Source organism: Schistocerca americana, chromosome 2 (assembly GCF_021461395.2).
Source record: "Schistocerca americana isolate TAMUIC-IGC-003095 chromosome 2, iqSchAmer2.1, whole genome shotgun sequence".
Classification (NCBI taxonomy): Eukaryota; Metazoa; Arthropoda; class Insecta; order Orthoptera; family Acrididae; genus Schistocerca; species Schistocerca americana.
Window position 1 is genome coordinate 774,572,930 of NC_060120.1, and position 16,831 is coordinate 774,589,760.

The following is a 16,831-nucleotide window of genomic DNA, read 5'->3' on the forward strand; positions in this document are numbered from 1 at the left end:
CAGAGACAACTTTCCCTGATACGAAACTGTAAACTCTGTCAACGCCGGCAGCGTGCGGTTCGTATGCTCTACTACAATTTCACTAGCAATTACGATGGGATTTGCTGTACCTCGTGTCTTTCAAACGCTGACAGATACAAATCAGCTCGTTGGTGTGTCATGTGATACATCTGTGGATGAAGAACATGTCGTGATCGTGTGATTTGTCGGTTTATCGTTAAATGGTTAACCGTTTCGTTTGTTTTATGTGCACAGTACGTTGACAACGGACCGTCACAACGGACCGTCACTTGTTGCGCCTAGCAGCATGCGGTAATCGGAAAATTTTCCCTCATTTACCTCTCACCCTATATATATTTAAAGGAGTGTAAGGCAAGGTTCAGGAGTGGAATTAAAATTCAAAGTGAAAGGATATCGGTGATAAGATTCGCTGTTGACATTGCTATCCTCAGTGAAAGTGAAAAAAATTTACAGGATCTGCTGAATGGAGCCGGCCGGAGTGGCCGAGCGGTTCTAGGCGCTACAGTCTGGAACCGCCCGACCGTAACGGTCGCAGGTTCGAATCCTGCCTCGGGCATGGATGTGTGTGATGTCCTTAGGTTAGTTAGGTTTAAGTAGTTCTAAGTTCTAGGGGACTGATGACATCAGAAGTTAAGTCCCATAGTGCTCAGAGCCATTTGAGCCATTTTTGAGCAAGATAATGTCGATAGCAAATAGAAAGAACCCAACAGTTTTAAGTACAAGATTATCGACGAATATCAGGCACAAGTCCGACCGTTTAAATAAGTAGTGACAAAAAAAAAATGTAGATAGAGGTCCGCATTCTAGCCCTAGGCAGTCCAACCAGGCCCGAGCGACCGCCGTGTTGTCCTTTGTCAACGGTGTCATCGGATGAGGTACGCAAGCACATGTGATCAGGACCCCGCTCTCTCTGTCATTGTCGATTTTCTTCACTATGGAATCGCTACTAATCGATCGAGTAGCACCTCAGTTGGCCTCAAGAGGCTGAATGAGCCCTGAACCAGTCCTTCTACCAAGGAAAAATCTCTGACAGTACCAGGAATCGAACCCAGGTCCTCCACATGGCAATTTAGGGATAATCCTAAGAAATTATATGAAAGGGGCGATTACTTAAAATAAGTGTTAAGCATGGCTAATGGAGGAATTAGATTACTGGAGAGAATCCTTGGGAGAAAGACCATTCAGTTTTCTAGGAACACTATTGGGTAAATGTAGACTGCCTGTATTTGAGGTGGAGTGGGTGCACATTCTGCTGCTGCGATCGTATATGTCGTTTTGGGCTGGTGAGAATAAGCTCAGAGAGATCAGGGTGCATATGCAATGAAGGGTCAAAGAAACTGGTATAGGCATGCATATTCAAATACAGAGGTATGTAAACAAGCAGAATGCGGCGTTGCAGTCGGCAACGCCTATGTAAGACAAGTGTCTGGCGCAATTCTTACATCGGTTACTGCTGCTAAAATGTGGGCTATCAAGATATGAGTGAGTCTGAACGTGGTGTTATAGTCGGCGCACGAGCGATGGGACACAGGATCTCTGAAGTGGAGATTTTCCCGTATGACCATTTCACGAGTGTACTGTGAATATAAGGTATCCGGTAAAACCTCAAATCTCCGGCATCGCTGCGGCCGGAAAAAGATCCTGCAAGAACGGGACCAACGACGACTGAAGAGAATCTTTCAAAGTGACAGAAGTGCAACCCTTCCGCAAGTTGCTGCAGATTTCAATGCTGGGACACCAACAACTGTCAGCATGAGAACCATTCAACGAAACATCATCGATATGGGCTTTCGGAGCCGAAGGCCACTCGTGTACCGTTGGTGACTGCACGATACAAAGCTTTACGCCTCGCCTGGGCCCGTCAACACCGACATTGGACTGTTGATGACTGTTGCCTGGTCGGACTAGTCTCTTTTCAAATTCTATCGTGTGGATGGACGTGTGAGAGTATGGAGACCACCTCATGAATCCATGGACCCCATATGTCAGCTTGGGACTGTTCAAGCTGGTGGAGGCTCTGTAATGGTGTGGGACGTGTGTAGTTGGAATGAAGTGGGACACCTGATACGTCTAGATACAACTTTGGTGGGTGGCACGTACATAAGCATAATGTCTGATCACCTGCATTCATTGATGTCCATTGTGCATTCCGACGGACTTGGCTATTCCAGCAGCACGATGCGACTCCCCACACTTCCAGAATTGCTACAGAGTGGCTCAAGGAACATTCTTCTGAATTTAAATACTTCCGCTGGCCACCAGACTCGCTAGACGTGAACATTATTAAGCATATCTTGGATGCCTTGCAACTTGCTCTTCAGAAGAGATCTCCATCCTCTCGTACTCCTGTGAATTTATGGACAGCCCTGCAAGATTCATGGTATCAGTTCCCTCCAGCAGACTTCAAACTTAGTTCGGGAGCCCTACACGATATTAAGCAGGTGTACCACTTTCTTTGGCTCTTCAATGTAGAATAATATATATACAGTCATCTTGTTCTCAGTCAAAATCCGAAAGAAATAGAAGAAGTAATATCTAATATTGGTACAAAATACTCTCCACCACACGTTGTGCCTTACAGGGCGTATAAACTGCTGGTCATTAACGCTGTAACACCGTGATTGATATCAAATATTTTACTTTTTGTGCGTTTACGTTACTATAAATGATTAAATTTGTAGGGGAATTGGTTGTATACAGAGCGCAAAAATTTGGAACACAGAATTGCCCCTTCTAGCAACTGCAATGACTTCAAACTGGGCGTGGACCGCACATACGTGTACGTTATTCCTTGCTGCTACGTTTGTATCCAGAGTTCGCCGATGGTAGTGCCCTAGGTAATCCATGACCAGATGTTTTCAGTTTGTAAGAGGTCTGGTGAACGCTTTGATTAGAGCAGCTGTCACACATTCTCTGGCGGGTCAGGGCAGCACGGGCAACGGATGATCTTGCGTTATCTTGTTGAAAGATAACGCCACGGAGACCTCGAAGATAGGACACAGACACTGGATGAAACAGATCAGAAAGGTAATGGCTGCATCCAACTTACCGGCAACGCGAATCAGAGGTTTTCTTTCTGTCCATAATGGCAACTCATATCTCCACAATAGTTGCTGGGCTCATATGACAATGACGAATTAAATCTGGCAACGTTCGTTCTCCTTGGAGCTCCCACACTCGGATACGTCCGTCATGGTCATAAATGTAGATCTTGATAACAGGTCCAAAGTTTATAGCTGGAAGATCGTGGAAGGAACAACGGGAGTACATGTCTTGTGACAAAAAATGAAACAGAAGTTGCATGTTTTCATCTGTGTAGCAGACTGACGCACACAGAGCCACTGATGTCTATTTTGAGGGAGGAAAAATACGTCATAAAATGCATCCAAAACACCTACTTGGGGATCGTTAACAGGCACTCGTCGAGTACCAGCACTCTCATTGGTATACTCAACAGCAGAATACAGCGCGTCTGTCTGGCTGAACAGTGCAAATGTGAAAAAACTACTTGTACAACTTAACGAAGGCATGTGCATTGTTATTAGTGGGTCAATACCATTCATTCCCACAGACTGGTTACGTACTTTGAGTCACAGTCCACTACGTGATATAAGAGGGAACAGTGTGCTACTACACTAACATCAGAAGATTGTTGATAACCCAGATTCTCCAATATTTTTCATTGTGGAGCAAAAAGGATGAAGAGCACGAGTCCCAGCGTTATCACAGCCACGATTCTTACTGAAACTGAGTTCAATGGCATCGATGAATGGAATCGCTGTTAACAAAAAAACATGCCTAAAACTGTCCTACGTCCAGGAGAAAACCCCTGGATTTGACTAGTCTCGGGCAATTTGGACTACCCTCAACCGCATCTCACCGGACCATGGAAGATTTGCAGAAACGCTCCACAAGTGGGGCAAATCTTCAGCATCTAGTGAGTCTGATGCAGTACGACAGACAACTGCTCACGTTTTATCAACTTGTACCGCACGTGCATACAAGCATCCTTTAGTGGTGTGATAAATTATACAAAAGACATTGATATTCACCTATAGATACTGTCATTTATGTTATATTCAGGGCTGGTTTAAGGGCGCTGAGAGGGGCGTCGGAGGTGCCGCAACGATGATATTTCTATACTGGATGTAATGCAATGTTAGTAGTGGCCACTTGAGGCGCCAAGCTGAGAGTGCAAAATATGTATATAGTGCGTATCACAGGTAGTAGCGAAAAATGGCATAGTGTGAGAATTCGAGGGAAAACAGGTGAAGAGGGGAACGCCAAATGTTAAGTTGCTTGTATGGAAAATTGTTCTCCGACCATCACTGGTTGTAGACGGTCCAGTCACATTACTTTGACAACCGCTTTCGTTTGATTTCAAGGTGCAATAACCACTCATAAACGGCAGGTGGCAGCACTAGCAGTGAGGGGTACACAGGGTGTTACAAAAAGGTACGGCCAAACTTTCAGGAAACATTCCTCACACACAAAGAAAGAAAATATGTTATGTGGACTTTTGTCCGGAAACGCTTACTTTCCATGTTAGAGCTCATTTTATTACTTCTCTTCAAATCAAATTAATCATGGAATGGAAACACACAGCAACAGAACGTACCAGCGTGACTTCAAACACTTTGTTACAGGAAATGTTCAAAATGTCCTCCGTTAGCGAGGATACATGCATCCACCCTCCGTCGCATGGAATCCCTGATGCGCTGATGCAGCCCTGGAGAATGGCGTATTGTATCACAGCCGTCCGCAATACGAGCACGAAGAGTCTCTACATTTGGTACCGGGATTGCGTAGACAAGAGCTTTCAAATGCCCCCATAAATGAAATTCAAGAGGGTCAGGAGAGCGTGGAGGCCATGGAATTGGTCCGCCTCTACCAATCCATCGGTCACCGAATCTATTGTTGAGAAGCGTACGGACACTTCGACTGAAATGCTAGTACTATAGAGCAATGAGTCGCATGTCAACACAAGCACCGAAGTCAACACTACCTTCCTTCAATTGGGCCAACTGGCGGTGAATCGAGGAAGTACAGTACATACTGGCGAAACTAAAATGAGCTCTAACATGGAAATTAAGCGTTTCCGGACACGTGTCCACATAACATTTATTTATTTGTGTGTGAGGAATGTTTCCTGAAAGTTTGGCCGTACCTTTTTGTAACGCCCTGTACAAAGTGTACCGGCCCGTGTGGCCGAGCGGTTCTAGGCGCTTCGGTCTGGAACCGCGCGACCGCTACGGTCGCAGGTTCGAATCCTGCCTCGGGCATGGATCTGTGTGCTATCCTTAGGTTAATTAGGTTTAAGTAGTTCTAAGTTCTAGGAGACTGATGACCTCAGATGTTAAGTCCCATAGTGCCCAGAACTATTTGAACCATATATAAAGCGTATTGGGGAACGCATAAAACAGTGCAGTCGTTATCGTAATGCGGAAACGAAGCTATTTATCTGACGTCCAAAAGGGAATGATCATTGGTTGTCGGGTCAAGGGTGGAGGTATTTCAGAAATGGCTAAGCCTGTAAACTGTTTGAGTGCCACTGTGGTTGAAGTATATCTTGCGTAACATAATGGCACTATCAAAAACCGGTGCTGAGGCAACTGCGGTGCCCCAAGGGCCATAGATGACAGTGGGGGAACGATAGCTGGAGAAATTTGTACGGTGAATAGATGTGCAACTTTGAGCAACTGACCGCCCGTATGAACCAAGTGGCTACCAACAGTGTCTCATCAACTACCGTTCAGCGAACACTGCTGCGTACGAGCCTTTACAGCAGGTGCCTGGTTCATGCACCCATGCTGACTGCTATCCATCGGCGACGAAGGCTGGAATTTGAATGCCAATACCGCAACTTAAAGCCCATTGGGTGGCGACAATTGCCTTTTTCAGATGATTCACGTTTAATGCTCCATCGGCTTGAAAAGTTTGAAAGCAAACACCCTGCAGGAATCGTCGGAAGGGTGCAGGCCAGAGCAGGGAGTGATCTTGTCATTATGGAAGGCACAAAGGATCAATACAAGTATGCATCTATTCTTGAGGACCATGTCCAGCCCTACATACAGTTTGTTTTTCCTCGGCACGGTGGCATCTACCAGGAGGAATTCAACTTGCCACGCAGCTCGCAGTGTAGATGCGTGGTTCGAAGAGCGCCAGGATGAATTTACCGTACTTTCCTGACCACCAAACTCCCCGGATATAAATCCAATCGAGAATCCGTGGGACCACCTCGATAGGGCTATATGCCCCATGGATCCTCAACTGAGGAAGCACAGCTAGCCACGGTACCGGAGACGACGCGTCTGCACATCCCTCTCAGCGCCTTACAGAAACTCATTGACTCTCTTCCTGTACATCTCGTAAAAATTGGTTATTCAGGCTTTTGACAGGTGGTCACTTTAACGTGCATATTATGCTGGAGAGCAGTGTTGAAATGTTGATATGTAGTAGTTTAGTAAAGTTTGTACTTGTAGAGATATCCTTAAAATTCAAAAACTCTACCATGAAGATAAATAAATAGGTACATAAATGTAAACGGAACGGAGACTCGTCTGAAAAGAGGACATGGTACCACGTCTGTGTCCAGTGTCGTCATACTGTCAGCATGCCTCTCTCTGCTTCTACGCCAAGTGAAGCCACAAAAATTGTCCCTGTGTTGACAGCCTGTGCTGCTCCAGACGTCGTCTCATTATTTGTGCGGGTACTTGCCTTGCTGTGAACGAACGTGTTTATTGACTCAAGGTACGTGACATGGCTGTGTAATCCCGCATGGCCGAGCGATTGATATTTCTATCCTCTCAGGCGCTAGTCACGTGGGGCCTTGAGATCCGGCACGGCGTTGAGTGTGGCCCTCCTGAAGATATCAATTCCATATTCCCAGAATTATCATCGGATCGCGCCCAACGTGGTCAATAATACCGCAGAAGATAGATCGGCCTCGATGGACTGCGATCCTACCACTGACGATCGAATTACACTGAGGTGTCGAAAGTCATGGGACACCACCTGACATCCTGTCGGAACTCCTTTTGTCTGGCGTAATGCATCAGCTCGACGTGGCATAGACACAAGAAGTCACTGGAAGTCCCCTGCAGAAATACTGCCTCTATAGCCATCCATAACTGCTAAAGCACTGCCAGTGGAGGACTTTGTACATGAACTGATCTCTTGATTACATCCTATAAATTTTTAATGGGACGCATGACGGGCGATCTGGATGGCCAAATCATTCGCTCGAATTGTCAAGAATGTTCTTTAAACCAATCGTGAACAATTGTGGTCTGGTGACATGGTGGATTGTCAACAATTCATGAATGGGTGAAAATGGTCCCCAGGTAGACGAACATAACCATTTCCAGTGACTGATCGGTTCAGTTGTACCAGAGGATCTAGTCCTTCCACGTAAACACAGCCCACACCATTATGGAATCAACACCAGCTTGCACAGCGCCTTATTAGCAATTTGGGTCCATGGCTTTGTGGGGGCTGCGCCACACTCGAACTCTACCATCAGCTCTCATCAACTGAAATCTGGACTCATCTGACCAGGCCACGGTTTTCCAGTCGTCTAGGATCCAACAGATATGGTCACGAGCCCTGGAGAGGCGCTGCAGACCATGTCGTTCTGTTAACAAAGGCACTCACGTCGATCATCTGCTGCCATAGCCCATTAACGCCAAATATCGCCGCACTGTCCCAAAGTATACATTCTTCGTGCGTCCCACATTGATCTCTGTGGTCATTTCACGCAGTGTTACTTGCACTGACAACTCTACGCAAACGTTGCTGTCGTTAAGTGAAGGCCTTCGGTCTCTGCATTGTTCGTGGTGAGAAGTAATGCCTGAAATGTGGTATGCTCAGCGCACCTTTGACACTGTAGATATCGGAGTATTGACTTCCCTAACGATTTGCGAAATGGAATGTCGTATTTGTCTAGCTCCAACTACTCGTTCAGAGTCTGTTAATTCTCGTCGTGCGGCAATAATCACGTCGGAAACCTTTCCACATTAATCGCCTCATGACCGCTCCGCCAATGCACTGCCCTTTTATACCGTGTGTACGCGATACTATCGCCACCCGTATATGTGCCACGACTTTTGTCACCTCAGTGTAAGACACTTGCTGGTTGATAAGTCTCCTTCTTGCATGAGACATAACATGATCGTCTCTCAAACAACTAACATTCAAATGCAATTTCTGAATGAGAGTCCTACTGCTCAATCTTTCCGTATGTACTGAACTTAGGTGTCAAAATCCTACCTACTTTGTGCGGTTACTCTGAAATATGGATCACAGCGATTATCACGTTTTTTTTCGTTACAACTTCATGGTGTAATTTTAATGACCACAGAAGTAAATAGAGCCGCGCGGGATTAGCCGAGAGGTCTCAGGCGCTGCAGTCACGGACTGTGCGGCTAGTTCCGGTGGAGGTTCGAGTCCTCCCTCGGGCATGGGCGTGTGTGTTTGTCCTTAGGATAATTTAGGTTAAGTAGTGTGTAAGCTTAGGGACTGATGACCTTAGCAGTTAAGTCCCATAAGATTTCACACACATTTGAACTTTTTTTTTTAAGTAAATAGATGTAAGCAATGGCGGCTCGTAGAGAATTATGCCAGTGTGCTACAATATGATGGCCTATAGCCCTCTGACTTACAATGGTAGTAGTCGTAACTAAATTTAATATGTTAATTTTACGTGTAGGAATTGGGTTGTTTAAATATATTTTAATTTTATAGTCAATAGTTTAACTTTTCGAGAAATAAAATACAATGAAAAAAAATGTTGATACAAGCAGGAATCGAACCCAGAGCCTCTTGGCCACTGTGATGTTACAACAGCAGCTGCTCAAAAATCGCTCATACTCTATGAATGAATAATACGCTACATGCAATTTCAAAGAAAACTGCTGTGAACAACGTAGCACTCGCAGTGCCAGAAGGGATGACGTCACATCAGAACGTGCACAGTTTACAACAGACAGCTGCGTTTCTTCTCTAAGTTATTCGTGGTGCGGCTGACCATCGTTTCAGCACTCAGCATCTGTTTCTGTTCATCACGGAGACAGCGCTACAAAACATGTTTTTGTCCGTTTTATTTGCGTACCAGTATGCACTCGAAGAGCCGCGCGGGATTAGCCGAGCGGTCTACCGGCACGGTAGCTCAGCGTGTTCGGTCAGAGGGCTTAGCTACCCTCTGTAATAAAAAACTGAGTGATCGGATCAACGAATAACCTGAACGGGTGTCATCGGACGTCCGCCACGAACAAATTCAACGAACAATATAGAAAAAAATGACTTAATGGATCAATGATGAACTTCAACGGGCGTCAGAGGACGTCCGCCACGAACAATTGCAACGAACTACTATAACGAACAAAATGAGATTAAAAAAAAAAGCAGTCTAAGGCGCTGCAGTCACTGACTGTGCGGGTGGTCCCGGCGGAGGTTCGAGTCCTCTCTCGGGCATGGGTGCATGTGTTTGTCCTTAGGATAATTTAGGTTAAGTAGTGTGTAAGCTTAGGGACTGATGACCTTAGCAGTTAAGTCCCATATGATTTCACACACATTTGAACATTTTTTTGCATTCGAAGAGAAATGCCGGCCGAAGTGGCCGAGTGGTTCTAGGCGCTTCAGTCTGGAACCGCGCGACCGCTACGGTCGCAGGTTCGAATCCTGCTTCGGGCATGGATGTGTGTGATGTCCTTAGGTTAGTTAGGTTAAGTAGTTCTAAGTCTAGGGGACTGATGACATCAGACGTTAAGTCCCATAGTGCTCAGAGCCATTTGAACCATTTGAACGAAGAGAAATGGCTCAATTTTAGTGTGATTTCCGCCTCGCATTCTAAGAGCAATGGCGTGATTTTAGTACAATTTCCTGCTTGCATTCGATGCGATATGGCATAATTTTAGTGCGTACTTACAGTTTGTTGTAGCACATCAGCACATGATAACCAGCCGCCACTGGATGTAAGACACTTCATTTCTAGTATCTGCATGTGTTTATTTGTCGACTGTGTATAGTCTCGTAATAACACAGTAACAATTATATTTTTATCCTATTTTGTTCTATATTTAATCTTTTAATTATACATTTACTGTGTCCTCTTTTCATTCTGTCTCGCGGTTCTAGGCGCGCAGTCCGGAACCGTTCGACTGCTACGGTCGCAGGTTCGAATCCTGCCTCAGGCATGGATGTGTGTGATTTCCTTAAGTTAGTTAGGTTTAAGTAGTTCTAAGTTCTAGGGGACTGATGACCACAGCAGTTGAGTCCCATAGTGCTCAGAGCCAATTTTGAACCGATTTTCAATCTGTAACGTTCAAAGAGTATAAACTTTCTTGTGAGATACTCTTCCTACCAATAAAAACACATCAGGAGATAAACGCATTTCTTGGGTTTCACGTTTCAAAAAACGGTAGCTGTTCACAATAGCTGGAGTACACAGTGCTGAAACGCTAGATCTGAGACAGATGATTTGGCACAATTGCGGTTTGCATGGCGCTGGATGACCGATAACGACTAGTATAGTCGCGATAAAGCTTCACTGCTTGCTAGTCAACATAGGTACGGCTGCCAGACAATAGGTTCAAGAGCCTGAACGCTACGTTGCCAGAAGCAAAGAGGCGGCGTCCGTAATGAATGCGAAGAATAAACTTGCAGCGGCCGGGACTTGGTCTGTGTAGGAAGTGGGACGAGCGGCAGATAACATCTGCTGGCAACTCCGGCTCGCGCTTTCTTGCTGCCACACTCCAGGTCTCACTGCGGAAATTAATTCAGGCGCCTGCCGCAACTACGACTGCCTTGGAGAGCGTGGCGCACGTCTTCCGTAAACGGCACAGGTAAAACGGTCCTGGGAAAACCGTGAAGGACAAGCCCATATTGAAATGGAAGCAATGAAGTTACACAATTTAGTAACGAGGAAGGATAGGCCGAAGTTTAAGGGAATTGTAAGGAATAATGAATGCACAAGAAAGAAGAATACTCAGGAACTGGTGTGCGATGATGTTTGATTTAAATTCTCTAAGGCTGTGCGTCCTGTTTTAATGAAAACTAAAGCAGATATTTCAGTTGAGGGGGGGATGGACATATCCAAAACGGGCAATCGCACAAGTAGGACGGACAAATATCACTACAACAAAAGTGACTGCGAGGAAATTGTTAGTAACAATTGACTGACGAAAGAAGAAAATTCAGAAATGTTTAAATTATAAAAATAATGCAAAATTATAAATCGCACAGGTATTAGATCAGTAAGAAATACAAGCAAACTACAGCAAACTGTCTACAGAAAAATTGTGAACAAATCGAAAAGAAAACAGTCGACGGAAAGGCAAATTCCGCTTTCAGAAAAGCCAAAATAGCTTTTGGTGAAATTGAAGACAAAGAGGTCAACATTATAATAGAAAAAGGAATTTCACTATTAAAAGTTGAGGAGAGAGCGGATAGGCGAAAAGGTACATTGACGGCCTCATTCGCTCAGAATTTCTTAAAACGTTGGGAGAAAAGGCAAAGATATACAAGTAAGTGTATAGAATCTGTCGGAATGGAGACATGCCATCAGACTTTCACACAATCCCCAAGACTGCAAGGGCAGATAAATGTCAGAACTATCGCAGAATCAGCTTAGTAACTGATGCATCCAATTTCCTGGCAACAATCATACCCCGAAGAATGTAAAAGAAAACTGAGGATCTGTTAGTGAGTTGGCTTTGGAAAACCCAAACGCAACAGGGAGGCAATTCTGACGTTTCACTTCGTAGTGCAAAGTAGACTTATTAAAACTCAAGATTTTTCATAGGATCTGTCGGCTATGAAAAATTAAAATCTACGTAAACGCATGGTTTCGGTCTTTCTCCTGTACTGTTCAAGTTGTACATCGAAGAATTAATGAAGGAAACGTAAGAAAATTGTAGAAATTGGAATAAAATTCAGAGTGGAAGATATGATTTTCTGAAGTCATTGATAACCCTCGTGAAAGTGAGGAAAAAATTACAGGTTATGAAAATCTACTGAGCAAATGAAATCAAAGGAAGACGAAACTACCGAGGAATAGCAGAAATGAGATTAACGACAACCTAAACATAAAATTTGGAGGTCACGTAGTAGCGAAGGGAAGGGACTGTGCTACTTTGGAGTCAAACTAACGCATGACGGGGGAAGCGGTTTAATGATGAAAACGGTTCAAATGGCTCTGAGCACTATGGGACTTGTCCCTTAGAGCTTAAAACTACTTAAACCTAACTAACCTAACTAACCTAAGGACATCACACACATCCATGCCCGAGGCAGGATTCGAACCTGCGACCGTAGCGGTCGGTTCCAGACTGTAGCGCCTAGAACTGCTCGTCCACTCTGGCCGGCGCTTAATGATGACTCAGGATTATTTTACAAATGGAATACGTTATGTTATCCAGAACAACGCACACGCATCGGAAGTTAAGGTAAGACCGGGAGTCCCCTATAAAAAGTGGGGACATCTTTATTTAATTTTATATTGGTTTTATTTCCCTACGTGGATGACTCCTCTACTGCTGGTCAGGAAATATAAAAGCAGATTTAGCAGTTATACTGAGATGGGAATATACAACGAAAATGATTAACGTTGAGGAAGGCATTTCACAGCAGCATTGTCCACGATGTGGGAAGTATTGATACGTGGGTGACAATACTGCTGGCGGCAACTAGGCCACAAATAATGAACCTTGATGAAGCTCGTTTGTAACACAAGTACCCTGATGCGGGTGACTTGTGGCCGAGGGAAATAATACTGCTGCTAGCAATTAGGTGACAAATGCAATTATATAAAGAGGTCACACTCAGTGAGTGTCGAAGGAAAGAATAAAAAAAATAGGAATCTTATAGGGAGAGCTGTGTGTCATCGTCTGGGGGCTGGATGCGTCCCAAAAATGCCCACAAGCTATCAGAGATTAATCAGAGTCGTTTCGTATCACAGTATCAAAGAATGTTAGATCTCCAGACGCCGTTGCAATGTAATTCCTTCCATTCGTTAACCCCTGTTACATCTGTGGCTCTGTTGTACGGATAATACGTGCATACTAAGTCCGAATGAGTCTATGTGAATATTTTGTTTCCTGCATATTGCTGTAGGAACCAATTTGAAAAGTAAAATCCACTTGGAAATTTCGTTGGGTAACACATATACTCTTGTAAATAACAAATCGCATTCCGAAGCGTCCGTAGACGAGATACATGTTGGCTAACTCTCTAAACATAAATCCATCCAAACTGTATCACTGTTTGCTTATACCATCAAACCACGAAAGAAAATCTGAGACAGCCCAGGACAGTAGATAATTCTGATATCTTTGGAGCAGAAAACTGATGGACTGTAATATCGATGAAACAACAATACGAAACAGACGAGGGAGGAAAGAAATATACGCTGCAACTTGACGAAACGGAGGGATCGGTCGATCCGACACATCCTGTGGCAGCAATCAATAATTAATTAGGTTATGGAAGGGAGTGTGTGCGTGTTCGTCTGTGTGTACGTGTGCGTGTTGGCAGGAGGGGGGGGGGGGGGGGTGAGGGATGGGGGAGAAATGTAGGCAGAACGCCTACTACAACAGTAAGCACATTAAATTGGACGTGTATTACAACATGCAAGGATGAAAAGGCGTCCACAGCGTAAACTAGCGTGGGAAGCAGCAGACTTCGGACTGAAGAAAACTACTGAATTAAATTCACTGATATCAAAGAAATGGAATCGATGAGGATAAACTCAGTGAAATACAGTGACATTAAAAGTTTACAGCGAATTGTGCTCAGAAATGCTGAATTTCAGTGTAGTGAATGTGTCGTGACTTAAAAAAATTTGTGTCAAACCAGGAAACAAACATGGATCTTTTGCTTAACTTGAGCAGTCGTCTTTACCAGTTATGTCACCTAAACACGCTATCACTCCTGTCAATGCATGTAATTGCAGTTTTAGAGGTTTTTATATTGTTGCTCTGTTGTAGTTACGAATCAGATCGAGTCTGTTTCACAGTGTATGTACATCAGTGTTCAGTACGCAGATTCTAAGTAAAATTGCCTTCAAGGACGTGAAAAAAGTAAAAATAATGTACACATTTTTTCATTCCAAAGCTAATTAAAAAGATCATTTCTACTAAACTGCTTTCGATGATTCCTAGCCTATTGCAACCAAATATCGTCAGAAGAAAACAGCTTGCACCCTATAGTTTCCAGAGGCCATATTTGTTTACAAAATATGACAGTACGCATGTGACGCGTTACGACAGTGAAAAGAACATGTGACCACTGGAGAAAGTGCCACAAGTTCCTCTAGAACATCGTAACACAACACACACATACAACTGTCATATTAACAAATGTAAATCCACCTGATGATGGAGGTTTAAACCTTTCAAACGATTCGTGGAGATAAATAAACAGTGACTGGTAACAGTAAACTTTTTGTTTCATTTAAACAGCTTTGTTATCATCAAAATGGTGTGATACATAGAAGTGAAAGATTTCTGTCGTCTAGGAAGCGGCATTCCATGTGGTCGCCGAAGGAAGGATGAAAAGAGTAGCATCTAACAACGCTAAGGAAAACTTTATGCAACATGCATTATCTTCCTCTTCTGCTTGTGCCTTTGTCCCACAGTTTTTGCACAGTTGGCATGGTTGCGGTCGGATTTGGCATGGTTAATACAAGGGGTGGTGGCCAGATGCCCTTCCTGTCGCCACCCCGTACCCCCTGGGATGGAATCAGTGTACCCCAGCTGTCTGCATCTAGTGTAATCCTTGGAATAGTGCGAACGTATTTCAGATGACTGCGAGTCGTGTAACTGAGGCGGGACGTGGGGATCAGCCCGGTATTCACCTAGTAGGATGTGGAAAACCACCTAAAAACCTCATCCAGGCTGGCCAGCACACCAGCCCTCCACGTAAATCCGCCGGGCGAATTCGATCTGGGGCCAGCGCGCCTACTTGTGTCCAGGAAGCAGCGCATTAAGTGCTCTCGGCTAACCTGGCGGGTTACATCATGCATTATCTCATCAAAAATATATTGACACTCCCACGTAATGCGGTGTTGGCGAATGAACCGAAAGTGTAAAAGGAGGCGGGGAGTATTGTGTTGTCAGTAGAGAGGCAGCAACAGCAGAATGGGTCGGTCACGAGAGCCCAGTCTATTTGAATGTAGGCTACTCATTGCGTGTCACCAGAGCGCAAATCCCCCAACGACATTTCAACCTTTGTAAAGCTACCAAAGTCGATTGTTGGTGATGTGACTGCGAAATGGAAAGGCGAAGCAACAACCACAACTAAACCAAGACCGGCAGACCTCAGGTACAGATGGGTGTGGTCCATCGAGCAATGAGGAGGGTGGCTATAAAAACTCCCATGCAATAATCGAAAGGGATCAGGTGTGAGTTCCAAAGTACTACCAACAGTCCAGCTTGCACAATGAGCGTGCATAGGGGTACAATGATCAACCAGCTCCTAGTGAGACACACAGTTCCTTAGTCAATGCTAAGAGACGCTTGTGGTGGTCTGAAGAGAGCGACGCCACTGCCCACCGGATGGCTGGAAACGAGTGATTTCGAGTGATGAACCACACTATACGCTGTGGCAATCCGATGGAACAGTATGAGTTTGGGGAATGTCTAGAGAGCGTTACCTGCCGTCATGCGCAGTTCCGAGAGTGAAGTACAGAGGAGATGGTGTTACAGTATGGAGTGTTTTTTATGGTTAGGGTGTGGTCTCATTACTGCGCTTAAGAGAACGCTAATTGCGGAAGGATGTGAATTCATTTGACAACATTTAGCGCTGCATGCAATAGACGAAAAGTTTGGACAAGATGATTGTATCAGCATTACAATGCACCCTGTCATAAAGCATATGTGAGGCACTATTTTGCTGGCAATAATATTCCTGAAATGGACTGACTTGCCCAGAATCCCGACCTGAACCGAATGTAATACGTTTGGGTTGAGCCAAAACGCCGACCTCATTTCAGACCCGGGTGTCGGGCATCATTATCTTCCCTACTTTGGGCTTCTGAGGAAGAATGGTTTGCCACTCCTCTACATACATTCGGACACCTCATTAATAATGTCCACATCAGAATTCAAGCCGTCATTACGACGATGGGGAACACACTCCATATTAATGCCCACTAATAGGTGTCTGGATGATTTCCATCAGACCATGTAGGAACTCCAATGATATTAAGTATTGATGGAGAAATAAAAGAGAATCTGGTTAATAGAATAAAATTGTACAAAGAGAAACGTGGATATAATACACCAAATGAAAGAGCAACTCAAACAGTTTTTGTTACAATTATTCAGTGTCAACACCGATCAGACATCGAGTCGATGGGCGAGTTGTTCCGGAAACTTGATCAGTGTGTCAGGAGTAACTGTTACAATAACACTGTTTCTAAAGTCGGACAGAGCAGATGGTGTGGTATCAACGTCCGATACCACACTTGTTAGGGGTTGCAGTAATCGACCGCGGTCCGAATTAGTATCGCTGGACCCGCGAGTCGCGGCTAGCGCCGCTCCGCGGCTTGTATCAAGTTTCTAGCGAGCCCTCGTCCACTCTTGCTTTGTACGTCAAGTAGTAAGGTAGCATAGCCTTCAGCTGATAGGAAGCAACCTCTAACAAGGCGCTTAGTAACTCATGGCCTAAGTGAGGCCTCAGTAGCTATCTGTTTATAACTGTATGTATGCAGCCAAGAAGAATCCTGTACAACCATTTAAGTACAATATATATTATTTTTTACCAACGACTTCTAATTATTTTAGTCGTTGCAAATACAGACCATGCAGTCAGC

At 44.5% G+C, this 16,831-nt stretch overlaps 1 non-coding gene across 1 annotated transcript; it reads left to right on the forward strand.

Annotated features, from left to right (window-relative positions):
• The first annotated feature begins 5,219 nt into the window (after positions 1 to 5,219).
• Trnap-ugg lies at positions 5,220 to 5,303 on the forward strand. Its single transcript has one exon. It is a non-coding gene; the product is annotated as a tRNA-Pro (tRNA).
• Positions 5,304 to 16,831: the final 11,528 nt, after the last annotated feature.